Here is a 6,000-nt window from a genome sequence, read left to right as displayed (position 1 = left end):
CCTGCAGTCAGGAAGATGTGAGTTTAAAATGAGGCCTCAGACACTTTTTAGCTATGTAACCCTGAGTAGTAAGTCAATTAACTCTGACTCAATTTCCTCATCTGTAAAATGATCTATAGTAAAAAAAGGCCAAAAAATAAGGAATGCAAGCTTGAACAAGTATCTTTGTCAAGGAAACTTCAGATGAGGTCATAAAGAGTTGGACATGGTTGAAATGACTGAACAACAATGAGATGAGTTCAAATACAGTGGAAGTACAGCATAGCTGAGTTGTGGAGAGATGCAGAACCAGGTGGCTGCAATGACAAAGAAAAGCAAAGGAAGGATGACAGAAAAAACTTTGGAAGTAGTATCAATAGGATTTCAGAATGCATTGAAGGCTAGGTAACAGTGAAGAAAAGTGATAATTAGAGAAAACTGAGGTTTGGAGCTTGTGGGATTTGTGATAAAAATAGTGCCATCACTGGAAATAGAAAAATTCAAGGAGAAATAGAACTTTTTTTGGTGTGAATGGATTGGAGAGGATCAATTCAGTTTTAGATATGCTGTATTTCAGGTTTTTGTCAGGACATCCCATTAAGATATATAACAAGAACTGGGAAATACAGATTTTAGTATAGGGAAAGGTTAGGGTTCAAGATAAAGATTTGAGAGCTATTTACATATGATTCTGTTTCTAATTAGTTTTTGTAACAGAATAAATTACTTAATCCCTTTGGACCTCAGTTGTTTTTTTTTTTTCATTTGTAAAGTGATCGGTTTTGCACTAGATGATCTCTATGTTTCTTCTAACTTTTAAACCCGTGCCCACTCTGAAACCATCCAAAATGCTTAAGGATCTTTGTTTATAATTCGAAACTTTAAATAATAATTTAATGTACCAAATAGAGAATTACAAATGAAAAAATTGAGGATCAGAAGTTATATGATTTGCTTTGGTACATGAAGTAGAAGAAATGGCATTGTAATCCAAATAGTTTGCCTATTAGGGAGGGAGAAATGAAGCTACCTATGATGCTTTAGAGGAGAAAGTTAAAAGACAACTGGCTCCTAGTGACAAGTAACTTCTTTTCCTATCACCTGCTTTCTCAGTCTACATGTCTCCACCCCCAGAACTTTGCTAATAACAGGAACCACTTAGAATCCGTGTGTGTGTGTGTGTGTGTGTGTGTGTGTGTGTGTGTGTGTGTGATGTTCTGATTCAGTCAAGTGAAGCTTGTCAAAAGACTTCTTCAAATACCTACATTGCCCCATATCAGTACAAAGTCCAGCAAATCCCACAGATGGGCTTTAATCATCTCCCTTTCAGTGGATTTGGGGAAGCTTCAAGGGATCAACCTTCTAATACACTGCCAAGTAAGTTGCTAGTGTGTGCTAATTGTATCCTTGGGAACACTTTCTTTTCTCTTTTGACCTTAAGTTGCAGTTGTCAAATAGACACTAACCATTTTCCAATCAAGTGGTTAACAAGAATTTATTGTGCTTTACTTAGAGTAGAGGAAGGCTCAATGCTTTCTCTCAAAGACTTATCATTTGTTTACAGATAAGACATAGACATTCATGAAAAGATAGCTAGTGATATAATGCAGTTTTCTTTAAGTTCCAAATGAGGAAACAGACAATAAGTGCTAATGACAGGGCAAACACATCCAATTGGGGTGATGAGGAAGGAGCTGAAAATTGACTTAGTCCTGGGGCATGTCAGATTTCTGGAGATGGAGGTGAGAAAATGGAATTTTCCAGATCAAGAGAATAATGTGAACAAAGGTATAATGTGAACACAGTCCCTATGAAGACAACAATTATAATGGTTATAATGGTTTCTGTAGTGAAGTATTTGTTTAGGGAAAAATAGTGGGAGATCAAAATAGAAAGTTAAATGAAAAGTTAAAGAACTTAAAAATTCTAGAGTCTATTAGGCCTTGATTACTAGATTAAAACATTAAAACTTTATCTTGGGGTGGCTAGGTGGAGCAATGGATAGAGCACTGACCCTGGAGTCAGGACTGCCTGTGTTCAGGTCCAGCCTCAGACACTTAGTAATTGCCTAGCTGTGTGGCCTTGGGCAAGCCACTTGACCCCATTGCCTTGCAAAAGCCTAAAAAAAAAAACCCCAAAACTTTATCTTAAGGGAAATGCAGAACTTCTGAAGATTTTTGAGTAGGAGTGACATGATATACTACATATGTGATTTAATCTGGCCTCCCCTATCAATATTTCTAGTCTTCAGGTTTCTACTGTCAGAGAGGAAAATCAACCCAATGTGCCTAAGTTATTATTGATCCTTTCCCTCAAAACCATGAAGTTCAGTAGCAACAGTGTCCTACCTTGGTGTTAATGTGAGTACATCTCATATATCTTACATATAGTTTAGGAAAAATTGCAAGACTTTGTGCAGTTAGTTGTGTTAAGTCTCTGAGCAACATTTTAAAAAGGATCATTAAAGATAAGTATAAATAGATGATACATAAAAGTATGTATAGAATATTTTATATACAACATTTGTGTTTAATGGTAGCAATCTCTAGGATGGGGAGCAAGGGAAGGGAAAGGAAGGAAAATATTTATTTAATAACCTTGTTGTACATTTGGAGGGAATAGTAAATTGTATATAGTAGATTTGCAGTTTCATGTGCAATCATCTTTTTTAAAAACTATACTGTGTTATCAAAATGTTTCTTTTGTTCCAGGAACTGAAAATAAACTACATTTAAAAAAACAGGTTGTGGGCTCCTTGAGGGCAGGCACTCTTAAGCCTTTCTTTGTATCTTCAGCTCCAGCAAAGAACCTGGCACATAGTAAGTCCTTAATAAATGTTTGTTGACTCTTTAAAAATAAAACACAGGACACATTTTTAAGCTCTATCTCCATTATTAAAATTTTCTCCATCACTTTCTTAAGTTTAGACAATAAAACAATAAATTTAAAAAAGGACCATAGCTTACACTTGCACTTACTAGATGTGTGACCTCAGGCAAGTCACTTAACTCTGATTGCTCTACATCCAGGGTCATCTCAGTCATCCAGATTCATTTCTGTCCACTGGACCCAGATGACTCCAGAGGAGAAAGTGAGGCTGGTGATTTAGTACAGTATCCTCATACTCAAATCCAGGTCACATGCTTGTCATGGCATTCCCCCCCCCCCCACGATGTCATGGTCTTTTTTGAGAATTAAGGACAAACTTGATTATTATTCTTTAGCTAACATTTGATGACTGTTTAATCTGAAACTTTAGAGACTTACCTTTCTGGAAACCATGGCCCAATTTATGGTGTTCTAAACATCTTGTTTGGGTGGTGCAGTGGGTAAAACTTCAGGAAGTCAGGAAAGACCTAAATACAAATCTAGCCTCAGGTACTCCCTAGTTGGATGTCCCTGGACAAATTATTTAACGTTTGTATGCTTCACTGTTCTTAAATGTAAAATGGGAAACCCACAGGGTTTGTTGTATCAAATGAGAAAATATTTATAAAGTGCTTAATACAGCATCTAAAACAAAGTAGGCACTTCATAAATGCTTGTTAACATTGTTACTTACCTTTTCTCATCTTCCTACTTCCTACCTAGGCTTAGATCTTCCCTTCTATGGTTTAAAATACCTATTGCTTAATGAATGAATGGTCTTTGTCTTATTCATTCATTCATTCACTTATTTTGTGAAGCTATCTTTTAATTCTATGTCCAGTCTTCTTTGAGAATAAAGAACAACAAGAAGTTTACTTCGCTACCTTAAGGACTAGGAATGGTACTGATAAAGGAAATGGAAAGAATAGATGAATATGAAATATTTTAAAGAAAACATTGCCAGGATCTTATGGGTGAATGGGGAATAAAGTAAGAGGTTGTTAAAAAAATTTAGGGTTAAATCAGAGACTAATTGTACTATTCGTGAAACAAAATCAGAAGGAGTTAGAATGGGGTAAGGAGAGTAGGGAAGAAAGGAGATATATAGTGAGTTTGAGGTGAGGATGAGACATTAAAGAGGAAAATTTTAAAATGGTCTAAATTGTGCTACCATAGAAATTAGAATATGAAAGGGGAGGGAACTTGAAGATCATTCAGTCCCACCATTTCATCAGAGCTGTCAAAGAATTTTTCCAAGGTCATACAATTAGTCATTTGTAAAGCTTGGTTTTAAATCCAGGTTCTCTGACTCAAAATCCACCCCTCATTCCTCTGTACCATGTTGCTTCAAGACATATTTGGTAGATCAGCCTTTTGTCATCTGGTGTTTGCTAACCAGAACATATCACATTCCCCTTACCCTCCTTGCCACAACCCAAGAAGAATGCAAAGCATTTTAAATGCACAGAGGAGTCTTCTGTTTTAACAAAATGTAATACAAAAATGTAAGAGTGTTCTTATGCATAAGGACACTCATATTCAAAAGAAAATTCTGGACATGACCTATGTATGGAGAGACTTAGACTCTTCTGGCTGAGTTTCTATGGCTATAACCATTTATAAGCCAAGGTCAATGACACCAAAATCAAACCATTAGGAAAAAATAAGGCCAGAATTTGGATCACATAACCATGCCAGAATCAAAATAATGGAAGAAAAAAACAAAAGATGTAGTAGGAATCAGAAAACTGTTTTTAATCCCATATGTATAAGCTATGACTATAGGCAAGTTTTAAAAATCTCTTTAAGTCTCAGTTTCTTCATGAATTAAACAAAGATGTTCAAAAAGATGATCTCTAAATTTTCTTCTACCACTGAAATTCTATCCTTTCTTCTGGAACTAAATTCTTAAAAATAGCTACACTAGAATGACTATGCTTTGTATTTTATATTCTATTTGCCCTTGAGATTGTTCCCTGCAGACATTATCATAACACTTCCTCTTTTTAGGGAATGCTCAGAAGGAAAGATCATGGAGGTTTGGTTTAAGCTTTCTTTTGGGCATGTGTTGGAGAGGGTTTTTCTCCATTTCAGAGAATACACAGATAGTTTTATTTGAACACATGAACACTTAGTGAATATTCTTCCAACAAATGCTATTTCCACATCCAGTCAAACAGATGGCTCCTCTGTTTCTTTTGGATTTATCTTTCCTGACCTTAGATCAATTAGTACCCTGATGTAGAAGAAATGAGGCAATCAATAAGACAGGAGATCCATCAAAACTATTTGGAGGAATCTCCCAACAGCAGCCATAGTTGGTACCTGCAGCATCTGAATTTATTAATGAGTAGATAAGAGCAGACAACTGACCTATTTGGTCCAGTCCAGAAATTACCCTGACATACACTGAAATACCAAACTGTCAAAGGGATCAGTCCAGCTATGTGTTTTCCCCAAAGTTTATTTGGTTCACTTTGCTAAGGGAGAAAAGGATTCATAGGATCAGGATTCATCAGCCCTTGACTTCATATGTTCTTTATGTGTGAACTTTACTACCTTCATGTTTTAAGCTTAATCCCGTTCTCCACAGGGGCCTTGTGTGAATGAAAAGGAAAAATGTTCCCCATCTTTATTCTTATTTTGGGAAGACTTTCTACTTTCCAAACCTTCTTATTAATTCTCATTAATTCTCAACTGGTTGATTGAAATTGGCAAATGGCAGACTAGAGAGGAGAGCTCTTAAATTATGGACTCTCATTATCTGATAATGATAGAACTCAGAGGAGAGAAGTGACTATCTGCCTCCCAAGCATTCAATTTGTCAGTTTGAATAAGAGTTGAGAGGGTGAGCACAGAGTGGGATATAATGGGGTTTGGGGCTTGCTAGTTCAATAGCTAGAACTATCCAATTTCTAGCTAGGACTCTTAGACCTCATATTCATCACTTTGAGATTGTAGGGCAGGGGACTTTTCCTTCTTTTTATCATCATCATCATCATCATCATCATCATCATCATCACTTTGATAGTGCCTGATGGGCTGTTCTAGTGTTTTGTTGCTATTGTTACTGTTTCGGTCCAAGGAGAAATCATTTCTGTCTTAAACTTAAAGTCACTTAGCAGATGAATGTTGATTTAGAATCCTAAAGAA

Source organism: Macrotis lagotis, chromosome 1 (genome assembly GCF_037893015.1).
Source record: "Macrotis lagotis isolate mMagLag1 chromosome 1, bilby.v1.9.chrom.fasta, whole genome shotgun sequence".
Lineage (NCBI taxonomy): Eukaryota > Metazoa > Chordata > Mammalia > Peramelemorphia > Peramelidae > Macrotis > Macrotis lagotis.
This window is presented reverse-complemented; position numbering follows the sequence as displayed.